The 24888-nt window shown below is 47.9% G+C and overlaps 1 protein-coding gene across 1 annotated transcript in view; it reads left to right on the forward strand.

Annotated features, from left to right (window-relative positions):
* The first annotated feature begins 14986 nt into the window (after positions 1-14986).
* Positions 14987-24888, forward strand: part of ACAN (aggrecan) — a 43851-nt gene continuing 33949 nt past the window's right edge. Inside the window, exon 1 of the mRNA XM_048956610.1 lies at positions 14987-15084. The gene's annotated coding sequence lies outside the window, so the exon portion shown is untranslated. The remainder of the gene's footprint in view (positions 15085-24888) is intronic.

Genomic DNA, 24888 nt, shown 5'->3' on the forward strand with positions numbered 1-24888 from the left:
ACCCACTGCCACCATGTCTGCTAGACCATGTCACGGCTCAGTCCAGCCCTTTGCAATTAACAAGGATCTGGCGGCGGAGGAGTTAAACTCCAGCAGCAGGCCTGGAATCCACAAAGGTGTGCAAATTGCAGCCAGGCCTTCAGATGTGCTGGGTTTGCCCAGGGGCTGCTAAATTCCTGCCTCTCCCCATGCAGTTGACATCTCCATCCCCACCAGCTTGCTGGCTGCTTGCCCTGCCCTGCCTCGCTGGGTGAGAAAAACGAAAATAAGGATGACTATGAGAGCAGAGAAAATGCTGCTGCAGCAGAGGTGGTTTCTGGCAAAGGAGGGCTGGCCACGTCATGGGCATTTCTTGGCTTCAGCCCTACAAGCAGCTCCCACCTCAGCAGGCAGCAGCCTGCAGGGGAAGATGGAAAAGTACCGGTGAGTGCAGCCAGGAGAGAGGCTCTGCAGGCACTGTGCACTCACATGCACTGTGCACACATGCACCATGCACACACATGCGTGCACCATGCACACACACATGTGAACTGTGCTGTTGTCTTTGGCACTAGGCTGCCTTAAGCTGGACACTCCTTCCTGCACGCTCCAACTGGGGGGGGTCATTGGACTCTGCCATTCACCAGGAGCTGCTGCTAATGGCACAGCACTGTCAGCTGGATCTGATAGCACACTAAAGCAGCGTTACAAAGCTCCAAGGTGGAAAAGAACTGGAGACAAGACCAAGTGGCCCCGTCCTTTCGAAGATGGTATGAAAAATGGATCTTAGGCTGACTCTATACCCAGCATTGACCCAACACCCCAGCACCCAAACAGGAGGGGTTGCTTAGATGGCACTGAGTTTTCCAAGCCTGTTCAACCTGTGTACAAGGTGAGAAGTTGAGGCCACTGGCAGTTTTTACCAAACTGCATGCCCAAGCACCAGCAGATGCCCTGGAGGTGACAGAGCTCTGAGAGCTCTCTATTTTTTGCAGTCATGCCTTCAAAACAGGAGTGGAGTGATTTATAATGGAGCAGTGTCACCAGCTGGCATTTGAAAAGCATTTCCTCCCTGTCAACAGGCAGGAGAGGAACCGGAGGAAGCTATGTAAAACAAGATTTCTTTTGCCTTGATTCATAAAACGCTTCCCTGGATCAGTAGATGAGCAGCTTTGAGCCCTGTTTGCAGCATGGCATGGATCAGTCCCTACATTAAGGCTCATCCCAGTGCCACAAGCATGCCAAGCAGTGCATGCCAATGACTATCAGCCCATATTTTCTTAAGCTGATGCTATATAAGGAATGAGAAAATTCAGATCCAATGTCTGTGGGCTTCATGCAGCGATGCAGAGGAAGAGGAGAAGCTTCCCCCCACCTCTGGTGATTTGCCCATTAGCTCTCAGCTCCTTCCCACCAGCTCAAGAAGTAATGGGGACTAGAGATCTCTTTATAATTCTCCTCCACAAGCACATGAGTCAGAGCTGCTGCCTTCATTTGTCGGTAATCAGAGGAGTGAATGCATCCACACTACCTCCTTGCCTTTTAACACCCTTAGAGGGGCTCCCAGTTTTAATGCTTCAGACCTAGAACAGCTCTTGGCTCATTATGCATGGCCATTTGTCCCAAAGTGCAGAGGGGTCTGCAAACGCTTTGGTAAGTGGGATGAGAAACCACCTTATTCCAAAGGAGGGTGGAAGTTCCTGTGTTCTCTACCCAAAACAGCATTGCCTGGAACATCTACCTCTGTGATTTTCCTGTGAGTTGTTGCCATTAGCACCCCTTCTGTGCTCTGCATCGCCATCCTCAGACACCTCAGTCTCTCTCTCTAGGAAAGAGCAGGGAAAGGCAAAGAGCTGCATTGCTGCATGAGTGATAATTTATTATACCAGTGGATGTTTTGGCTTTGCTAGGTGGTAGGCAGTCAGAACTTCACTCATTCCTTAGTTTTATAACTTCTGTGGCTACCACCATCAGGCAACCTGAGTGCTCCGGTCTGCAAGGGCATGGCCATATGCAGTAGTATGTATCGGTAGTGTAGCTCTTGATTTTATGGCCTCTGCCACTTGATTTTACGGTCGGAAATCCAGTTGCTGAGAGGACATGACTTGCCAAAAAAGTCATAACATACCCTCAGCAGCAAGACAGGGAGGTGAAGAAAACAGTCACAGGTTGTCATAGTATTAAACAGAGCATACTTCCTCCTGCCAGGATGTAGGTAACCCATGTAAGTACAGCACTTTAGCAGATATCTTGCACCATATACCATAATACAGCTTGTGCTCTGACCTTAGCATCATTGACGGTTGATTTTCCATTTGCTGTCAGTCAAGTTCCTTGTGCAGTTCTGCTTCTCCAGCATGGAAATTCTTGCTGAGAGGGTGCAGCCACCAACAGGGAGGGTAATGGCAATGATCAGAAGTCACCCTGGCCCCTCGTGCTTTCTCCAATTAAAGGATTCAGCAACAGATACCTGCTGCGTTCTGCAGGGAAAAACACAACATCAGCTGGCACAGGAGCCTGTTGACTTAGGGAGGTGGCAGGGAGAGAACAGCTGTCCAGCCAAGCTGTGCAGCGAGGTGCGGGGCCATACCTGAGCCCTGTGAACAAGGACGCTCTGTGCATGGACACAGCAGCACTCCCAGTCCTGCAGAGCCCAGCTCCCTGCCAGACGCCTGCGGTCGTCAGCCCTGGAGCACCAGGACAAGGTGACCAGAGCTGCCTCCTCTCTCCTCAAATCACAGAGCTGCACAAATTGCTCTCTGGTGTACAGAATGACTTTAAATGAGACTGCTCTGCTTTTTACGTGAAGGCTGTGATGCGATCTATACTGCCACTAAGACTGACCTGGCTTTAGATTCTCTTTGGTACCTTCAAATCCTAAACAGGAATGCTGTGTTGGGGTCACTTCTGTATCCCTCTATCACCCCCACCATGCAGACACTAAGGAAACTGTCCCAGGAACTCCAGTTCAGAGTACCAGAAGCTCTGGCTAGATTCATGCAAGTCCCTCAAACTGCTTCAACTCTTATCCCTGCTCCTCAGAGCTGTGTGTGAGATCAGCCTACCCTGAGCTGTGTGGAGGACTCAGCTCTAACAAACCAGTTCCTCTTCCTTCCTCCTCAGCCCATGACCATGCCCCAAAGGAAACTTCATTCCTCATCTCCAGCACCCCAGAGGGATCCCAGCAGGTGCTTGCCACAGTGCAGACCTCAGGAGAGGTGGGGTCCAAACTGGGGAGGCAAATGTTCTGTAGAACATTCTGTAGAACATCCCCAGAACATTCTGTAGAACATCTAGAAGCAGTCCTCTCCTTCATCTCCTTTCATAAATCTCCCATCCCATCTCTCACATCATCTCAATATTGCCATGTTGAGAAATGGCCATTTGTTCTCATTCTCACATCTCTCTCAGATTTCCTAATCCTTGTTGCCCTGTTTTTGGGACACCTCATCTTCCCAACCTTCCCACCACTTGTGCCTTCTGCTCTGTCATTCACTCCCATTGCTTGTGGTCTGCCACACAGCAATGGCAAAAGCACTGCATCATTGGCATTTGTAGAGCAAAAACATGCCAGCAGCACACTCATCCACCTCAGCAAGGAAAGAACCAATGTCGCAAACCAGCCTCAGCACTAAGGGACGTGGAAAATTTGCTGGGAGGAGAGCTGCATAATTCCAACAGCCAAAGGAGCACACATCAAAGGAACATCGCTGCAGCCCTGGCCAGCTGTCCACAACCCCATTTCCCTCTTCACCTTTTGTCTGCTGCCCTGGGGTGCTGCATGCCTGCCAGCCCTCCAGCTCAGCACCCAGACGTGGAGGTAAATAGTGTGGGAAGAGTGGCGAGGAAGAGGCGGCCACCCCTAAGTGTCCCGAGGGCTCCTGGGATGCTGCAGTCCTTCTCCACCACAGCCTCCTCCCCACAGGCCCAGCAGCACTGAATAGAGAAGCTTGTTTAGGTATAACCAGGCTGGCTTGTGCCAGGGGACAGAGATGAGAGCCACACACAGGACAAGTGGAAAAATCCAACGAGCTCACCCTGCTGACAGTGTGAGTAGAGGTTATTCTTGGCCACCCTTACACTATACTGAAGACGAGGGCTGTAAACACTGTCCCAAAGCCTTCCTTGCCTCCTGGTACTGCTTTTCAATTAACCTGCATCCTTAGTTTCAGGCAATAGTTCTATATCAGGCAGCAGTACTCACCTACCTACCTAATCCCCAGTGCCCAGGTGTCCTTGGCCAGCAGAGGCCAGAGGCATGCCCTCCTCCTCAGTTCCAATTCACACCCAGAGGTACCAGTGTAGCTTCACACTTGTCTCAGTTTAAGCACCTTTCCACTTGCTTTCCTCCTTGTCACAACTGAGATTTTATCTGGGTTTTGCTTCTCTGCTTTCTTTCCTTTCTGTTCTCTTCCTGGTCTCCAGCAACTGGTTGGGACACAGCTTCCCAACAGCTTCCTGGGGCTCCACTGTAGTGCATGGAGGACATCTGGCTGCCCTTGGCCACATGGAGCTATGGGGTGCAAGGCAGAGGGGAGCAAAGAAATGGCCTTCTGGAGAGGAGATGGGGCAGAGACCAGGAGGGGCATTCCAGCAAGGAGTATTGGGCAAAGAAAGGGTCAGAGTCCAAGAGGAAAAGAGGAAAGGAGACCAGATCTGAGAAAAGAGATGGGCACAGCTTAAACGTAGTGCTAAAGAACTTGTGTGCTTTGCTTCTCTCCATAGTCCCCCATGGGCTGTAAGTGCTTAACACTTGTAACTTTAATATCCAGGTCAGGTTGGGTATTAGGATAAATTTCTTCTCTGAAAGAGTGTTGAGGCATTGGCACAGGCTGCCCAGGGAGGTGTTGGGGTCACCATCTGTGGAGGTGTTCAAGAACTGCGGGGCTGTGGCACGAGGGACGTGGTGGGCATGAGTTGGTGCTTGGATTAGATGCTCCTAGTGGTCTTTTCCAACCTTAATGATCCTGTGATTCTCTGTATGTCCTCTAGCCAAGCACCATATAGCCAGAGCTGCATGCTGTGGCCACTGAGCCAGGCAAGGCATAAAGAAAGCAGCACATACTGATTACTGAATTATCTGCACCACTCATGGAGTAGTTAAATACACTGAATACTAATATGCTAAATATACCAGTGCCTCCTGCATGAGGAGACAAGGTCATGTCACCTTGCCTTCAAAGCCAGTGGCATTGCAGTGAATATAGCCCAGGACTCCTGCCTGTCGGTCCCTATGCTAACCACCAGGCAATGCTCCTCCCTAATGTCTAATAGCAGCTACCACAAATATGCTTCCCTCATCTCCTAAATACAGGAGGAAATAAATGGCCACAGTATATTCACTGTGTCTGTAGAGCTGCTGTTCAGCCCTCGCACTGCCCTCAGGTAACCCGGGAAAGAGTGGCTCTTGTGAGACACACGGACACTGCTGCCCACAGGATGATGTAAGGTTGGAAAACAAAGTGAGCAGCAACAAAAAAGGGACAAACCAACAGGCAGCAAGTGCTTCATTTTCATAGGAGAGAGCAGGATTTGCAAGTGAGTCTAAGTGTTGCTTGCCTTGCCTGGTAACAAGTGCTCAGGGCTACTGTGATGTTATTTGTAGGCAGCTAAATATATTTAAATCAAAAACTTCAGCATGGCCCTTGGCAAGACCATGTGTTCCACCGCTTTACTTTTAAAGCAGAAATGATGGTACTTCTGAATGTCACCAATGTGTGTGGAGAGCTCAGATGGTTCAACAGCAGTTGCCATGCCATACAGAAGGAACACAGGTCTCAAGGGCACGTCAGTCTGTTTCCTTGAAACTAGAGTAAAACTGAAACCTGAGATCTTCATTTCCAGGATTCTCACTTGAGCCTAAATAATCCCCAAATCCCAGCAACAGTGAAAAGCTCCACCTAAGTAAGGTCACATCCCACACATGTAGCATTCTCTTCAGAGAGTGTATGAAAGGAAAGAAAAGAGATGTAGCAAGGCTCACTGGGCAACTCCAAGTTGCAGAGGCTGCAGAGCCTGCAGTGATGAGTTTCATGGAGATGTCCTGAGAGAGATAGATCTATGGTGGGCTTGGGACTAGAACACGGGCAAGGCTGAACAACTTAAGCATTAAAAGATTGGAGAAGCATCACTGGATGGAAGAAGCAGGCAAGAGTTCTTGCACCATGTCAGAGAGGTCTTCAGGCAGAAGGCCGGGATGGTTGTCCCCTCTGTCACAGGGCAGAAGTTGGGTGGCTGCAGCAGTAGAAAGCACCAAGGCTCTTGGAGCCCTCCTCCCTCCCAGCACAGTGTGGTACCACTCCCACACCTGGCCACCCAGGCTGCCCAGCCACCGGGCTCAGGGGAGGTGAGCAGGGAGCATCACAGCCCGCAGCAGCTTAGTTTAATCCCAGTCCCGATGCACATGCTGCCCTCCTGAACAGTTTCTTTCTTGCAGCTTGAACACTCTGCATTGTCCTTCCCCACCATTTTGCAAGCAAGGTCCTTCTCCTGGTTGCTAGTGTTAACACAGGTTTCCCTTGTTCTGTCCCTTGAAATTTCCAGTAAAGCGCCTTTAATACAATCTCTCTGTGGCTGCTCTAATTATGTGTGAAATATTTTTTCCCCCCATAAACCAAAGAAAACAAATCAACACAGTAAGATCCTTTCTCTCAGGCTGTTTGGCAGGTCTTACGGTCTTCAGAAAAGTTACCAAGGTCCACACAGTCTCTGCTGTCTTTTCACAACAGCACTTTTGGGTTCCTGTAAAAGGACCCAACAAAGGCAAGGGTCAAGCAAATCACAAAGCCCTGAATGCCTATTTTCCCACCTGAATGTTCACAGGCCAAAGGGAATGCTGTCTGCTGAGCAAAAGAACAAAGGCCAAGATACATTTATTGGACCCAAGGTGAGAAGGAGAGTTTAATTTGTTTTCAGAACACATGAAGCTGTTTGATCCCCTCCATATTAATGGCCCTCATCCCCCATGGCTCTACTCCTGGAAAATCCAGGGGTATATACAGCACTGACAGCCTGTGGAGACTGGAATCACAGAATCATGCAGTCAAATACTTGAATCAAACAATCACGGAATCATAGAAACATAGAATTATGGCGTCATGAAATCATGCAATCTTGAAATCACAGAATCGTGGAAACAGACTCATGGAATCACCTAGGTTGGAAAAGACCTGCAAGACCACCAAGTCCAACCATATGCCTCAACTTGGCCTCAAACTTCAGCCTAGAAGCTCAGGCTCTGGACTCAGCAGAAGGCTCAGCTAAACGGAGCAGAGATCTGTAGGTCCTTATTCTAAAGCAGCAGTACACAGAGAAGCAGAGACATGTGGCCAAAGGCTCAGCTGCAAGGAGCTAAAAAGAAGGATGTCCAGAGGTGTGGTTGGTTTTGGAGAAACATATGAGTACCTCTGTAACCTTCAATGCCCCTCTGAGATCCACTTGCACTGGGGGAAGGACATGAGAGCCCCAACCTGCCCCGTAATCATGGGTTTTAAATGGCAGGTTTTGATCTGGTGCTCTGAAATCTGAGAGCTGAAAGGTGAGGCAGGTTAGATCTTCCACTGAGAGAAAAAGATGATGTATGCTATTTGTAGTGACCCTGAGGCTATTTCTGGGCTTCTGAATTAGAGCTCCAGCTCCATCCACCCACCCTACAACCCAGACAGAGAATGGATCACTCTTCTGCGTCAAACAAAAAGGTGCATTTACTGAAGACTGAAAAACAAGGAGTGAAACACGGAAACTGAAGGATGAGGTTTCACAACTGAGATTAATAATAAATAAATAAGGGGGTTAGAAAGAACAAACTACCCACTCACTGTCAAGCCTGTGGATGGAGAATTCTGCATGTGTTAGGTCTGGAGAAACCCCTTGTACGTTTCTCCTTCCATCTAAGTCTGAGCTTTGATCACCCCAGAAGAAGGTCTGGTGGCAGCCAGCTGCTCTAGCAGTGATCCCACATCCACATTTGCTACATGTGGGTCCATACTGTTGGACTGTGGAGCTTTCAGTGGGGTTTTGGTTTTCAGATTGATTTTTTTACACCTTTTTCTTACTCACCAGCAAAAAAAAAACAGAGATATAAATGGGGAAGAGGAAATGAGTACTCCAGGACAGGTCTGAGGGGGTTAAAAGGCTCAGGGGGAGCGTGGCCGTAATGGGATGACAAAAGATTGACCTCCAAAGACAAGTATCTGCCTCTGTTGCTGAAAGAGCAAGATCGGATGTAACTGCAGCAAGAAAAGCCCACTGCCTGCTGTGAGTATTTTTGGGCTTTCTACTGAAAAAATTACCTCTGGGTTGTTGCATGCCAACCAGGCCATCCGTCCATGATCCCTTTGTTTATTGGCTGAAACTGCTTAGTTTGGGGGATTCCTGGAAAATGAAAACAAGTGCCTTGGCCTCATCCTCTGCAGGGGGATGGCAAGCTGGAAACTCTGCCTAAGGCAGTCCTTGGCTTTTTCCTAAGTATCTTCCTTTTTGTGCCTGCTTTTCTTAATTCTTATTTACCAGAGTGGCCACCTGAGGCTTCCCAAGAGATGCTCTGTGGCACCTACCCATCTCAAGTCAATGGGGATAGGGAAGAAAAGGTCAGTCCATGTCCCCTGATTTCTCCACAGCCCCCTGGTACCTCAAAGGCAGAAGAGGGATTGTGACAGTGCTCCTCACTGGGGTGCTGGCTGGCCCTTGAGAATAGCAGAAACCTGCTCTTATTTCCCTTCCCCTGGGTTTGCATGGGACTGACACCTCCTGGTGGAGGAACCCTGATGGGTCTGCCAGTAATGTCATGATGAAATCAAAGGGACAAGGCCCGTGCACATAGCCCTGGAAGCCCCCAGCCCCCTTTTCAGCAGCTGACCCCACGTGTATGGTGTGCATAACCTACACAGGTAAGGCCAAGGGGATGGAGAGCAAAGCATCCAGCCCAGCCAGCCTGCATCGCTTGACGTAATCCCTCCACCAGCTTCCAAGGTCAACAGCAAGCTGTTTGTATGGTGCTGGGTCAGGGGAGGCATTCTGGGAGGAAAGCAAACAGAGGAGATGTCCTCTGCCAGCACAAAAGGTGCTGTATTCCCATGTTGCTCTATCCCAGGCTGGAAGGAACATAAAAATAGCACTGTTTTCATTCATTCATTGTATAAATATTGTGCGTATCGCCCACTCCCACATTTCCTTACAGCTCTCCATTAGGGATGGGGTCAAAGCTAGGTTCAGCCCAAGCAGCTGTTTAGCAAGGTGAGGTGAGGGCATGCACATATGCCAAAGGGAAAAAAAAGCAGAGGTGCTTTTAGGAGAGGAGTTTTCATGGGTGGGAGATGCACACAGCATCACTCAGCCAAGGGAATGATCCTCTGGGACAAGACCTATGTCACTGTCATCCAGAGATGACCAGAAAGGGTCACACAGATGGCACACTTGGAGCATGGATCTGAGTGGATTAAGGAACAACAGGTCCCTTGTGCAGGGAATTATAGAATTAATAAGTTTGGAAAAATTGTCAAGTCCAACCATCAACCCATCACCATCATGCTCACTAGCCATGTTCCCAATCCCCAGTGTAGATGCCATGCACAAAGCCAGACCCCACAGCATCCCAGTTAACAACCCCATATCAGGCTGTGATCCTGGGATGCTGCTCCTGCCTCTTGCAGGGAAAATGACCATTATCCTGTACCCTAAAAGCCCAACACATAGGGGGGACATTCTCAGGGTCACTGTTCCATGCTGCTGTGCAGCCCCTTGTTGGGTCGGGAGCAAACACATAAAGGCACAGACAATTTTGGAGCCCATTCCTCCCATTACACCCTCCCTTACACCTTAGTTACATCTATCCAAGCACAGAAACGAGGAGCTAGGACACAGACAAGACGCACCATCCACGTGATCTCAACACTGAATACATGACCAGAGATATCCTCACCCCTTCACACAACACCACCGAGCAATCGGAAAGACGAAAAGAGGACGGGAGAAGCAAAAAAGAAGAAAATATTTCGTAAAAAATACTCCCCGCCAAACAGAGCCCCCTCTGTGCTCCCCATCCCACCCACAGGCCGGGGCTGCTATTTTTATCGGGTGAGGAATAAACCACACTATCGGGGTGGGGGTGCAGGGGGAGCCCAGCTGTTTACGTCTGCCGGCACGGGGCAGCAGAAGGCGGCCCATTGAGAGCGTCCCACTCACTGAGGCTGAATGGGTGCCTTGTGCAGCTGGAGGCGCAGGAAGGGCAGCGATCCCAAGCTGGGATGCAAACAGGGTTGGGAGAAGCAGTGTGTGAGCGTGGGGTTTGCTTTTTAAAGATGGGGTGAATTTTCCACCCATGCCGACAAGGGAGGATATTCACTCTGGAAGAGAGGCACAGGTGCTGTGTTTGGGGGAGGCTCTTCTGTGCCCTTTTTACCCCCAGTGTTGACTTTTCAGCCCCCTCCCATGCTCTCAGTGGGCAAAGCATCTCCTTGGAGCCCTCAGGCTCCTCCTATTTTTTACCTAACAGGATTTTGGCTCTGCCTTTCCATCCCTCTGGCTGCTCATCCTGCCACGCAACCCCAGGGTAGGACCATATGTTCCACCCATGAGGCAATGACATGGGCTATGCAGACCCTTGTACATCACACCATGCTCTCCCCAGCCTAAGGCCATGTTCTGAATAAGCACAGGACCCAAACGTGCCATTCCAAACTGATGGTGAGGCACCTGGACAAGAGACATTCAGGTTTTGCCCCATGCAATCATAGAATGACAGAATCATCTGAGTTGGAAGGGACCCTTAAAGGCCATCTGGTCCCACTCCCTGCACTGAACAGGGATACCTACAACTGATCGAGTGCTCAGAGCCCCATCCAACCTGATCCCCTCCAGGGACAGGGCACCCACCACTTCTCTGGGCAACTTGTGCCTCACCACTCTTACCACAAAACCCCTTTTCCTTATATCCATTTTTAACCCCTCCTCTTTTAGTTTGAAACCATTTCCCCATGTCCTATCACAACAGAGCCTCCTAAAGAGTCTGTTCCCTTCAAAGCAGTCCTTGCTGTGCCCCAGCAGCAGCTCCAGAGAGATTTCCTTCTCCTAGTGCTGGGCACTGAATCCTCCACTCCATGCTTCCCCACTGTGAGGAAAGGAGAGCTCAGAGCTTCTATCCACCTGAACCAAAACACAGCTGAGCATTCAAAGTGACTTCCAGCTTCACCCCAAGCATCACTGCCCACCATACCTTCAGAAAGGACAATTGCAACAAATACTACTACAGATAAGGAATTCACAACAGCTGATCTAGGAGCCCTTCAGATGCTCTCTGTAAATGCATGGGCAGTACTTTTTAGGCAAAAGCTCAGAGCTCCCAGGTTACCCTCAGATTTCCAGTGCCTTTTCCTGAGGTCTTGGCACAGATGTTTAAATTGTGCACTGCCCCATTCAGCTGCCTTCTCAAGGATCAGTCGGGATCCTGAACCCTCTTCTCACGCCCCTGCTAGTTCCTAAGTGCCTGGTTAGCATTAAATAGGATTAAATAATTCTAGAAGTAACGTTTCTAGGACACCAAGCCCTCCTTTTCACTCCGAGGGGCACACGAAGGTTTGAGCTATGGGCTGTGAGATGGTTTGAGTTGGTGGTTGTGAAGAAGGGGCAACTTCATCACACTGAGTGGGTAGGTCTCACCATTTTTAAATGCACTTTGAGGGTTTTATTCTTTATCCCTCTGACTGTTCTTTGTTCTCCTGTTTATTCTCCTTATTTTTTGGTTCTTGGGGTTATTTTTTGGCTGGAAAGCCACCAAGCCTGCCTTTCATTGCTCTTGGAAAACTGCAAATAGCAATCAGCCATACCGATTCAATCTTTTTCTGTCTGGTGTTATTTCCTTTCCTGCCTGTTTTCATCCAGAACTGCTTCTACCATGCAAATTCTGGATATTCAAGAGGCAAATCTATTATTCACCCTTCCTTGGGCACAGGGTTTGTTCTCTGATCAAATATTTGCTCTCCCTGAAGGCTGAGCCTCACTGGGAACAGACACAGGTCTCCTCTGATTTTCATAATGACACGTAACAGCTTTATTTCACTGTAAGCACTTCTCTGGTTTGTCACCTGTGTTCCAAAGACCTCTGAATTGTCACTCCCCTGCTTTAAACAAAAACTAAAAGCCACTTATATGACTTTTTGGACGCAGCCTCTGCTCAGTCTGAAAACAAACAAACACCACCCGTTCCAATCGCAGGTTATGAATCACAATTTCTCTGCACGTCTCGAGCTGTTTTTCCAATCGCTCCTGATGCAGACACACAACAGGGACAGCCAGCAGGTACTGAGCCATGCCTGTCCCTTTCCCGAAGTTGCTAAGGAACCACTTTGTGTGGAGCATCACATTTTCCTAGCTGGTCAGCCCCGAAGGGAATTTTCTCTGTTCCCTGGCTTCAGCTCACTAAAAGTTCACATGGGGTTTTCTTTGCCAAACCACAGTGGAAGCTGAGGGTACACGGGGCTCCCAGTCCATCCCCAGCAAAACAGCTCAATGTATACGTTTCCCAACAGAACTTTATGTTACTCGGAGAAAGGGCTGCGGTAAGGCGCGAGATATTTCAGAGTCCTTTGCACACATGAGTCAGAACAAAATCACTCCGGGTACATTTTATAGCTCCTGTCTACGTGCCTTTTTTTCACCCCAGTTGGAAATACCGAGCCCTGCCTAAAGCACAAGCCATCATGCTCTGTCTGAAGCACGCCTCGCCTGTCCTTATGCTGCCCAGGCAGCCGATGCTCCAGCACAGCCTGAGATGGCAGCAGCCCCTGAGACAGTCCCAATGCCCTTTAAGTCAGTGGTGAGCCCTCGTTTGACCTTAAAGGATGGAATATTAAATCTGATGTTGATAGGTAGTGTTCTTCTACACCAGAAGGCATGCAAGGCAGGAGGAAATAAAGCATAGGAATTTGGGACAGGGATGCAAACGCCCTGCCCTGTTTCGCGGTCACAAAGAATTTACCCTCGCTGCCCTTCTACCACTGAAGCACTAGAGAAGATTTAATACTGAGTTTTCACATCCGAAGAAAGGGAAAGGGAATCTTCCCAAGGGAAGATTCACAACCAAAATTTGTTAGTGAATTCCTAAGGTGGAATAAGGTCAGACTTGGAAAAGATCACCAATCTTAATGATTCTAACGTCCTCCTGGGAAGAAGTGGGTCCCTACACTGCTTTGTGGGAGCGCTGCTGTCAGGACGATGGATGCCCTGCTTTCATGAGAGGGCATAAGTGCAGCAAGAGGCTCACGAACCTCAGGTTTAGGCGTGAAACAGCCAAGGAAGCAGACTATGAAATGAGACATGGTATCAAAATAATTCATGGAGGGTAGGAAATCTATCATATCATAAACCAGTGTCAAGTGAATACAGGCCAGGTCAGCCCGTAGGCACTGGGAAAAGAGATGGAAGCGCAGATATTAAAGCTCATACTGAAAGAGAGAAGAAGGGAAAGAGGCAGAGGACAGGTGTGAGGCTCGGTGCATGGAGCAGGGCCAACAGAAGTATGCCTGCTGTTCCAGGCAGGTTCAGAGCCCTGAAACCACCTCGTGGCTTTGGAGCACAGTATACTCAGAAGAAGCATCCCTACTGTGTCAGGGAGAGAAAGGCCAGGATGGGGGTTTTCCCCCACGTAGCACCATGCAAGTTTTACTTTTGCTCACAGGTTCAGTCCCATGTCCTCTGCCCATGCTCAGCTTTCACAGAGGAGACATGCAGTGTTCCTCAATCAGAGTAGACTTTCCCAAGTGTATGGTCTCAGCTGTTCCCCACCTCCTCCCAGCTCCCCCAGTTCCTTCACAAGCCAAGGAGCAGGCCTGTAACATCAGACACACTGCGTTCTCCTCCAACACAGCTTCTTCTACTCAAAGAAGTCAGCAGCACCCTCCACAGAAGAAAAAAAAAAAATCAGAACAGCCTCTTCAGCAGCTCCCCACAGCACCAGAACTGCTGAGAATTCCATTACAGGATTCTCCTTGAGGTTTTGGGGTGGTTGCTTCGGTCTCCACCAGCTCTTAAGTCCTTCTACAATTCTACCCACACAGCCTACAAACAGCCCTATCTCTTAGCCTCCTTCCTCTGCCTTTCTATCACATATCAGTTATCCATAAGCACCAGGTGTCCTACATCTCCTAAAGCTGAGCATCCTCTCCCTGTTCCCACATCAGGACCGCTTCCACCACCTGTTCCCTCCTCTGCACCCCACAGCCAGCAGAGCCCAGAGGAGAGGTTCTTAAGTTCTCTGCTCTCTTTGTGCTCCCCAGTACATGTGCTCATTTCTACTCAGACTGCAGTGATATTGACTGCATTGCAGACATGCATAATTTGCCCAGGTTCCTTAATTAGCTTCATCTTATTTTAGTTTTCATAAACCATGCTCTCTTTTTATTGCATAAACTATTTCTTCTCTCTCAACCACTTGTGGTGCTCTGTGTAGTTTGCTTCCAAACCAGAGGGCTAAATTTAATCCCCCACTCCCCATTCAGCTTTCTCCATTTACAGTACATTTTTTTTTCTTTTGGCAATGCCTTTTTTTTCCTCCCTTTTTTTTCCTCCCTTTCTTTTCTTTTCTGTTTTTTTTTTTTTCTTTTTTTTTTTTTTTTCCCCTCTTTCCAAGAGGCTGGGCTTCCTTTTCTGTCCTTAAGCCCTCCTATTTCCCCCTGCCCCCTGGATGCCTGCCTACCTTTACTCTAAAATCCAGAGGAGGATCCAATACACTTAGTGTGCCAGCTCTTCAAGAGGTATCTAAGGAGGCTGACAGGAGTTTGATGGTCTCTCTTGCAGCCAGTGGCAGTTAATGTGGTCTGAAACCCTCTCTCTCTTTTCTGCCATTCACACACAGCACTTACTCTTCAAGCCTGCTGCTGCTGCCACTGCCTGAAAGGACCTGAAATACCATACAGGGAATTGTGATTTCTTCTGGGGAACTGGAGAAAAAAAAAAAAAGGCAGGAAAAGTCCTCTGGAGATAGCAAAGAAGACATACAGCAACAGCAAGAAGTGGCAAAGCTCTTTCCATCTTGAGCACCGAAAAACACCTACTTTCTCTGCCAGGTGTATGGGACTTAGATTCTCCAAGCGCTGCACTGAACTGTTAAAGGTAAGGTGTGCTTTCCTCTCTCTTCAGTATTTTTTCCCTAACTTTCCCACTTCTTTCCTCACTGCTTTAGGGGTGCAGGCTCTGAGTGCTTTGGTTCTTGCCCTGAGCAGAGAAACATGCCAAAAGTTGTGCAGTGGCTGATGGCAAGTTTTCTGCAGAGCTGCTCTCCTGCAAAGAGAGCTTCTGCCTGAGGAGCCAGCCCGGGTGATGGGACTGTGCTGCCAGCAGCACTGCGGGGTGCTCCCCAGCCCTGCTGTGAGGCTGCAGAATGCAAACCCACCACTGAGGACCAGGGCTATGCATGGAGCTTTCACTTTTCTTTGGGAAGGGAGGGAAAGCAAGCCAAGCGACTTGAGAGTGCATCCCGTGCTACAAGTGAGGAAAACAGAGCGGGGATTGCCCCTCTTCTTGTCCTCCAACCCCCGCTCTGAGCTCTCGGTGCATCGGGGTGATGGGTTACTGCTGCCCGTGGCATTTCTCATCTTGCTGCTGAACTGAACTGTTGCAAACGTCCTAAAGCATTGTGATGCTTCTCCTGGTTATTGCTCTGATCGCGGTAATTGCATCGTTATTGAGAACACACAGAGGGTGGCTCAGAGGGAGGAGGAGAAGAAGGGATGGGATCCGGGAGATCTGACAGCGGAGCACGTGTGTGTGGATGGCTGTGAGCAGCGCTCGGCATTGGCAGACCTGCTGGGTGGCATCAGGAGCCCAGCACCGGCTGTTACCTGCCCTCCTCTGTGCTTTTAGCAGTGGTTTGCATATAGCTGAGCTCTTCTGCAAGAGCAGGCAGAGCAAAAAGTTTTGTCCTTTGGAATCTGCATCAGAAATATCTCCTTTTAGGTCGTTCACCATTTCTTAAGACTTTTCACTTGAACCTTGTGCCAAGTAGCAGCTTGCCCTCTGCACGTAGCAGAAAGTGTGCGTTTTAACCCAAACTTTTGAGCCAAAAAATGCACTTTTGAAAAGTTCTCCTACTTTTCTAAAATAACTTTGCCAGATGTGGAAAGGGAGGGAATATCCCATGACGAAACATTTGGGAGAGAGGAATTTCTTAGCATTCCTCACCACTTTGCTTTTTTGCTTCTACAACCTCCAGAAAGAGGATATGGGTTGAACAGAGGGGACTGGGGATTGAGGTGGGCATTAGGTGGGTTTTCAGACCTCACCAAGAAGAGCTGTTGGAAATTTTCAAAGCTGAACTGTTTGTTTCTTTGCTTTGGTTCTTTGGGGTTTTATTTTCCTGCTCATGTGGTGAGCTAGAGGGAGATATTTCCACTCCCTGATACATTTGGAGATGCTGTCAGAGCATGGAGAGGCATTCCTCCTGCCCTTGCTGGACCAGAGATGTTCCCATGATGTGCTCTCAGCAGCTCCAGTGGTCTCTGGGGAAAAACTCCATCTCTTCTGCTTGAACTCCTGTTTAATGTTTCCTCTAATTGTAGACAAAAGTGGGGTTTGACAGCAGCATGAGGGTTGGAAGGCAGGTGGGCAAAGAGATCCCAGGAGACAGGAAATTGAGGGAGTGAAGGAGGCAGAGGGAAATGAGAAGAGGACGTTAATATAAAGGCTGTAGACCTAGCACCAGTGGAGAAAATGGCAGCTCAGCACTATAAAACATGACCTGCATGGAGAGGAATGTTAAGGGGTTCTAGAGGAGAAGAGGTTGGATGGTATCCCATAGAAGACAAATGAATGATTGTAAATGTTCAATGCTATGGTGTCATCCATGTGTGACCAGAAGCCCCGGGGACTCCAAAACTCACTCCACTGCAGGTCTTTTCTCTCCTCCGCTCTCTGCATTCACAAATGGCCCAGGTCTGGTGACCTCACTGCCTCGCCACGCTGCCTTACACACAGCAAGGACGTGAACTGGTGGAGGTCCAGCTGCTCCCATTTCAAAAATCAACAGGACCTTTCTTAGCTGCCTGAGACATCTTTTCCACCACCATTCTCTGCCATCTCCCTGTTTCCCCCTTTTCCTTACTGGCGGTGGGACGGCTGCTCCACCGCAAGCCCAGCCTCCCCCATACTGCGTCCTCCTCCTCCTCCCACTCCCCCCGGAGCCTCCACGTGTGAACAAGCCGGGCTGTGTGTGCTGCTCACAGGCAGCTTCCCAGCAGCAGCAACAAAAGCTGTCTTCATCCCAGCTCTGGACCACATACGGAGCCAGAGTGCAACGGCTGCGGAGCGGCCTGCTGCATTCAGGGCTGTTTAAAGAGTGAAAGAGACAGCAAAGAGAGGGAGCTGTTATATATATATATATTAAAAAAAAAAAAAAAAAAAAAAAAAATCTTGAGCCCAGTGCAACAACGGAAACCTTAGAGTTTACTTTTAAAAACTCAGTGTTTCCTTGTGCGAGGGCTGAACAGCCCAGGCTGTGTGCGCGGCGGGGCTGCGGGCGCTGCTGTGTGCACAAGGCAGGGTGTGTGCCATGCCCCGCGCTGCTCTCAATGGGCTCACAGTGCTGAGCTCAAGAAGCTTTTTGTTGGCCTCATGAATAGGTGGGGGATTTGTAATGTTCACCGTGCTGATTTTTTTTTTTTTTTTTTTTTTTTTTTTTTTTTGAGATGCTTCCCGGCGAGATTTTTCCTCCGAGTTCTTTACGATGGGCTTTCCCATTTTTTAATAGAAATTTCCACTTCTCACTTGAGTGATATTCTCCTTTCCCAGTGTTTGCTCAGTACAGATCAGGGAGCAAGAGGGTGGGTGGGATGATGAGAGAGGCCAGGGTCTGTGTGGGGTACCCCAAAATCATAGAATCGGTGGAGTTGGAAGGGACCCTTCAAGGCCATCTGCTCCAACTCCCCTGCACTGAACAGGGACACCTACAGCTGATCAGGTGCTCAGAGCCCCGTCCAGCCTGACCTGCAGTGTCTGCAGGGATGGGGCACCCACCACCTTTCTGGGTAACCTGTGCCAGTGCCTCACTGCCCTCACTGTAAAGAACTTTTTCCTTATCTCCAAGCTACATTTCCCTTCTTTTATTTTAAAACTATTTCTCTACTGCCACTGAGACCCTGCTAAGGAGTCTGTCCTCTTTCCTACAGCCCCTTTAGATACTGAGAGGCCACCATAAGCTCTCCCCAGAGCTTTCTTTTCTCCAGGCTTAACATCTCCAGCTCTTTCAGCCTCCATATGGTTTAGCTGCTGAAATACCCTCAGCAGCCAAGCAGCAGAGAAGCAGGCCGCTTTTCTCAGCTTCCCTTGCTTTAAAAACCCAATCATCTGGGTGAGCTTAGACACATCACGGTTTCAGATGGAGCCACGTTATGGGGACACGGTCCCATCACCAGAGAAGGAGAAGGAAAGGCAGGGACTTGGATCGTGCAGTGAAGGCCCAAAGCCACCACTTCTCTGTTCCCGCCATGCAAGCTGTGGTGAAGCAGACCATGAGCCTTACCTTGGTGCGGAGCTCTGTGACAGACGCAAGTCGTGTGGAATTGGGGTTACGGGACGTTTTGGGGAAGGAAGGTCTGTGCTGCTTGTCCTGGGCCTGTTGTTAGGGAGGTCCATGCCGCAGGGAAGCAGTCAGGCAGGGCAGCGTTCTGGCCAGGCGGAGCAGGCCGCGCTCACAAGCTGGGCCCGAGTGAAGGCAGACATGCCCAATAAACCCCGCTTACATTAGTGGGAGGGTATGGAATGTAAATATTCATGCTTCAAGGCATAAGGCGACCACTAAATGCCGAGTGTTAAAAAGAAACTTCCTCCTCAGCACTTTCTTCCCTATTTTTCGATGATGAGAACTTTGCTCTGATGTTAGTGATACAGATCTTGTCCAAGACAGGATGCTGGCTTGGACACAACGCTGTTTTCAGCTGGGCTGGCAGTTTCCATGGGCTGTTGGCTTCTAAAATGCCCTTGTGCTGGGCAGAGGACTTGGATGTGTAATTAGCAGTAGTGACAATTACCGAAGGACAAAAGAAATTGTCTGCGATGGCCACAGGTTTGACTTGATAGAAATTTAAATAGGAATAATGTGACCGGAAATTGTAGATATTCTTCAGGGGAAACTAAGAGTAAATAACCAGTGAGCATCTCCCGACTCATGGACTGAGGGGAAAGAGCTGTGCAAAGAAAACAGGCCAGCAGACCTGATGAAGAGGTACAAATGGTGGTATGTATCCCTTCCAGCTGGAGCTCATTCGCAGCTCCACTGGGAGAGCAGTGCCCGGCACTGAACAGCCTTAATGCACAGCAAAACCTGCTGCTCCTGCTGAGATCCTAGCAGGTCACAGGTAAACCCCCAGCACAGCCTTGGAAATCCCCAGTCACTGCAGCCTTCACATGGGGCAGGGCAGATTCAGCCCAGCTGGCACAAACTAATTGTATTCAGAGGACTACTCTGGATTAGCAGTGCTGTGATACAGCAGCCATAGACCCAAGCGTAATTAACATGACATCATCTGTGCCACAGATTCAAGGTTGAAATAATCACGTAGTTCACATATTGGAAATTACAGCATGGCTTTTGTATAAATGATTAACTGTCACTGTTACTTACCCCAGAAAAGTAGTTTCTCTGGTGTTTGGTGTATAAATAATACCCTGTGCCTCTATGGTGCTCCGCTTCAAAGTAATACTTCAGTGCTGCACCATAATGAATACCCTCCCATTCTGTAATGACTGGTCTGCAAATGATGTCTTTTCCCCTGTTGGAAATTATACCATGCAGTTACTGCTGCTGTTGCATCCCGTCTGGTTAGTAAATAATACTCTCTCCATACTATTGTATCTGGGGTTTAAATAATACCCTGTCCTCCCGCAGTACTTGGCATCTTAGTGTCACCCTGATTCTGCATGGTACTTTGGAGAACAGAGAACATCCTTTTGCTGCTGAACAAATTGCACCCTTCCTCTTCATTGCATTTGCCCTCTCAGTATTACCCTGCTGTTTTCTATAGCACTTATTGTATAAATAATACCTTGCTGCCTTGTAGTAATTGATACGCAAGTGATACCCTCAGATAGCAGGGTGCTTGGGCTGCTAATGCTGCTGAACACACCAGCAGGAGGGTGCAGTGTCTGAGACTACTGTGCATGCAGCATGTACTCATTTCTTCTCCATAATTATTTCCATATCAGGCAATGATAGGCATGCTTATATTCCTTCACACTTTTCTGTTTGGGGCAGGTAGGCTTGTGACTTTTAGGCATGAAGATCTCAGTGGTTGAGAAGTAAATCACAGAATCATTCAAGTTGGAAGGGACCCTTATATGTCACATAGTCCAATTCCTCTGCACTGAACAGGGGCACCTACAGCTCAATCAGTGCTCGAGCTTGGTCCGGTCTGACCTTGAATGTCTTCGAGGATGGGGGCATCCACCACTCATCTTTCACTTCAGTTCATCTTCAGGACTGTGCTTCTAGTTCCCACTGTCATACCCAAAGTGACTTATGATACAATTACCACTCCAACCAAGACAGCACTTAGTTCAATGTGGGTTGCAAAACCTTCCTGAGAAGCAAGATAAGTTCTTGAGTGAGATGGGCTCTGCGGACACCACACTGCCAAGGCAGGTGACAGGCAGCACAGCATTACCTGCAGACACTTTTTGAAGAAATAAGGGCTGATAACCCTCAGTTGTCACCCACAATCTCTATTGGAAAAGTTATATTTTCCTGTAGAGACTCCATTTCAAAGAATTAGTAGTCTTCTGTCCCTCCTTCTGCTAAAGCTACCACATGTTCTCCTTTAGCCAACATAAGGCACGTGACTGAGATGGTAAGCAGGGATTCTTTGGCTAATACAAACCCTCCTTCCACCATTCCATCTACAGAGTAAACCAATGTACTTCATGGATAAAACTTTCAGCCCGTTCTTTCTTGGGTGCCCAGGCCTATTTGTGTGTTGCTGTGCAGCGAGTGTTTGATAGCTTCAGAATCACAGTTTAGCATCTAAGACAAAAAGTGTAGGCCTACTTGTGCTCAAAATGCAGACATCTTTCTCATGGTAATGCTGAAGCTCTTCTCATGCCTCCATCCTCTGTATTGGGGAAATAGAAGATATGAGGTACAGTGGTTGGCATCTTCAATTGTGGCATAGTGTGTTGCCAATTTCTCCTATTCTCCAACTCTGCTGCAAGTGCACATGCAGCTGACTTTTTCTGTTAGATCTGTGGTGCCCCATACTTCAGTGATATCTCTCTTATGTGTGCTGTTAGTGAAATTAAACAATAATATTTTGAAACTGATTGGGAATGGTGTCACTGATTGGATTTATTTCCCTTATAAAATTATGTCCTTTTCCAGAAGTAGCTTTAGGGACTTGAGGCCACATTTTGCAGAAGCAGCAAAGTGCCTAGAGACAAAGAGAAGCTCTTCTGCAAATCCCATTAAGCTCCTCACTCATCCATTTGCATCTTTAAATTCTGAGATACGGTGGATGATTTGGCAGGTAATCAGACTTTTACTCAACAATTTGGACATTCCCAGAAATCTTGCGGCAACTATTGGAGAACACACTGTAAGAATCTCATCTGTTGCTGTTTTGTCAAAACTTACAATCAAGATCTTTCAAAGCTCAGCTCTTTGCTAATTTTGTTAATGGCCAGCAGTGCATGATTCTTTCACTCTCTGGAATACTTACATTTTTCACTGCCTTTGCAACATCCTTATGGTAGGAAATACGTTGATATGAGACAGCAAGAATGGAGCATCCAACCCAAGGGGATCAATCCAAAATGGCTTTGAACATCCTCAGTGCTGCATAGCACATAGAGCTATGGAGGCCCCAGATGTTGGCTGGACAAGGCTGGGGTCTGCAAGGACTGATATTTTGGGATCAGAACTTATATCAGCCATTGCCCCTCACCTTCCCATTACACTTCCTTTTAGTCATAACTTGAAGCAGGATTGTGTTTGCCAGAATGCTCATCTTCAGTGCTGGAGAATATTTTCGTTATGAAGCTCAACAGCTAGTCTTACTCAACATTGCCTCCTTTATGCAAATGATATGGATTGATGAGCATTAATGCCACAACGCCTTTCTGTCACAGCCACGGAACTGCCACAATCTGCAGACTGCTTGGTGACAGTGCCAAATATTATGCATGATTAGATCCAGTTCTCATACTGTGTAAGTGTGTAAGAGCCAAGCAGGATTTTCCTTGATGTGTTGTCTTATGGAATTAATTCTTCTGTCTGAAAGCCGAGTGCTCTGTGCAAAGTCGTGGGGATTGGGACTTCCTCTCAAGTGTTCTCCCTGTTGTCTATTTGTTTCAAGCAGTTACATGTCTAGACTAGGTTTTAAAACCAGAACCCCAGTTTGATGTCACAAACCTCAGGATTAAATGGCAACATTTCTCTTGAGTCCAGTGGAAACTGAATCCATCCACCAGATAATTTATCTACCCATCTTACTGGAAAAATTGGAAGATAGCTTGTTTAAGATAGATCATAATCATTACTTGTCTCTGAATGAGTCTTTTACACCAAAAGTATAAAACAAGCTTTACTTTTTTGCCATTTCTCTTGCTAGTGCACTGTGTTTGAGACAAAATATGGTGCAGCATGCTCTTCCGTCAATGTCTGAGCGTGTTTGCTGGTTTGAAACACTTTGCTAGGCAGTTATTTCCCCCACAAGGGCATCTGTGTTGGTGCCTTTCGGTTCCCCCAACATGTGGGTACCGTTGGTTTCAAACTGTTCCACATACCTCTGGAAAAACAGCATTTTCTGTTGCCTTTACAGAATGCTTCACCAAATGGTGGGCAACGTTTTGGCTCTCCTCTCAACCACGTCTCATACACAGGAATTTATTTGCCTCTCAGAAAACTTTGTATTCCCATTTAATTGCTGTTCTGGTTTCCTCCATTCCTCACTTTCTCTTTTTGAAGGGATGATGTATGGACTTTGCATAGCAAACTAGATTTGGACTTAACAGCATTGTCTCTCCGGATGTCTGTGGCTTGTGTTAAGGTTAAATTTCTTTCTACAGCTTGCACCTCACGGAATGATTCCATATTTCGTGTAAGAACCTTGTTTTGATTCAGGATTCTCGTGGTCTTCCCAGATTCACATTTGTGCTCTGTAGATTCGGTCAGCAGCATGTTTCATAGGTTGCAAGATTATTGGGCAGGATCTGTTGTCTCTCGGTGAAGGGCCAATTCAGTGGAGCCTTGAGGTCTGAGTTATAATGAAAAGATTATTGATATGCATTCACTGACCCCAGCCTGCAACTAATTTTGGAGAGACCGGTTGTCTCCATTTTTCTCTCTCTTTCAGTGCCATGTCATCATGGTTGCTTCCGAGGTATCACCATCCCACTGCCCATTAAGACATTGTCTGTGTGTTGAGAGAGCGTTTTCTATTTGCACTGCATACATTCAAGTCACAGAGTCAGGCTGTTATTAAAGGGCAATGTTTCTATTCTTCAGGCTAATTTCACCATGTGTTGAAAGGGAATAGGCCATTCGTTGTGGCCAGTTTTCTGAAAGATGCTGAAATCTCCCTCAGCAAAAGAACAAAACAGTTTGATCTGTTTCTAGACTGAACATTAAGTTCCATATGACTAAAAATTAATCTTTTTGTATTTGCTGCTAATTTCAGAAACTTCTTTTTGAAGAGCTTTCTTGGAGTGGTTTTCAACTGTCCCAAAATGGGAATCTCAGACAGGGGACTGAAGCCCACTGCTCGTTATTCCTCCCTTTCACTGAGGGTCCTCTTTTCTGCTGGGTGGATGAATGCATCACCCAGAGGTTCACATGCGCCTTCCTAAAGAGTCAGGACAATTTCACTTTTCGTCACCTTGCACCTTCCCTTCCAACTCCCCATCAGCTTCATGAGGAAGGACTGAAGCCTTTTGAGGTCTCTGATACATGGACCAGGCAACATTGCTCAGCTGGGAACTACTTTCCTGTTATCCTTGTTTCGGTTCTTTTGTTTTCCGCCGTGCAGTTTGGCTTGGTTCAAAAGCATCACTGACGTAGAAACAAACAAAAACCAAGAGAAAGATTTATTTTCTGCCTGGATCCCCAGTTTCTTTCTGTCCCAAAAGCACAGACCAGGCTGAACCAAAGGCAGGAGTTATCGTTTGGATTAAGTGACCTGACAAGCAAAGGCTGTTCAGCAGGACTGCTCCTAGAAAAGAGAGCTGAGCATCCCTCGGTGTCCCCAGTGTGGTGAAATCCCCTTGTTATGATGGGACAGGGCAGATAGCTCCATTCCCCAAAAGGAATAGAGCTATAAACAGAGCCCTTATTGACTGAGCCAGGTGAATTGAGTTAAACACACACTGTATGTCTTGGCTGGGAGGGAAGAGGACACTGCATGCCAGAACAGCCTCCTGGTATGTGAAAGGTTTGAGCATACAGAGAAGGAAGGAACTGTACAGGGACGAAGGGCAACTAGGAGCTGTGAGATGGCGTCAGCTGGATACTGGGTCAATATAAAGGAAAAAGAACCTGGGTGAAGAGACAGCACAGGGAGATTTGAACAGATTTTCAACATCCATTCGGGAAACCCCATATAGTGCTTGGGAGAGATTATCTATATAACATTGCAGGCATTTTGGTTTGGTGATGCAGCTCTTGTCAGAAGACCTCTTAGATGGCTGCTGTGCTACAGGAATAAGAGACCTGATATAAAAGGTGACATTTCTAGTGTGGAGAGATGTGTGAGTAGTTAGGGGCCAGTGTTAGCAGAAGCACCAAACTCTTCCTGACCTCTCAGCCCATTTTTACAGTCTGAATGTGAGGTCTGTGGTCTCAGTACCATTTGTCAGCTGGAAGGCAAAGCAGGCCCAGCGCCTCCAGATCTAATGCTCATAGTGAAAACCTGCTCCAACATGTTGGTAAAGCCTCTT

This window comes from Lagopus muta, chromosome 10 (genome assembly GCF_023343835.1).
Source record: "Lagopus muta isolate bLagMut1 chromosome 10, bLagMut1 primary, whole genome shotgun sequence".
Taxonomy (NCBI): Eukaryota; Metazoa; Chordata; class Aves; order Galliformes; family Phasianidae; genus Lagopus; species Lagopus muta.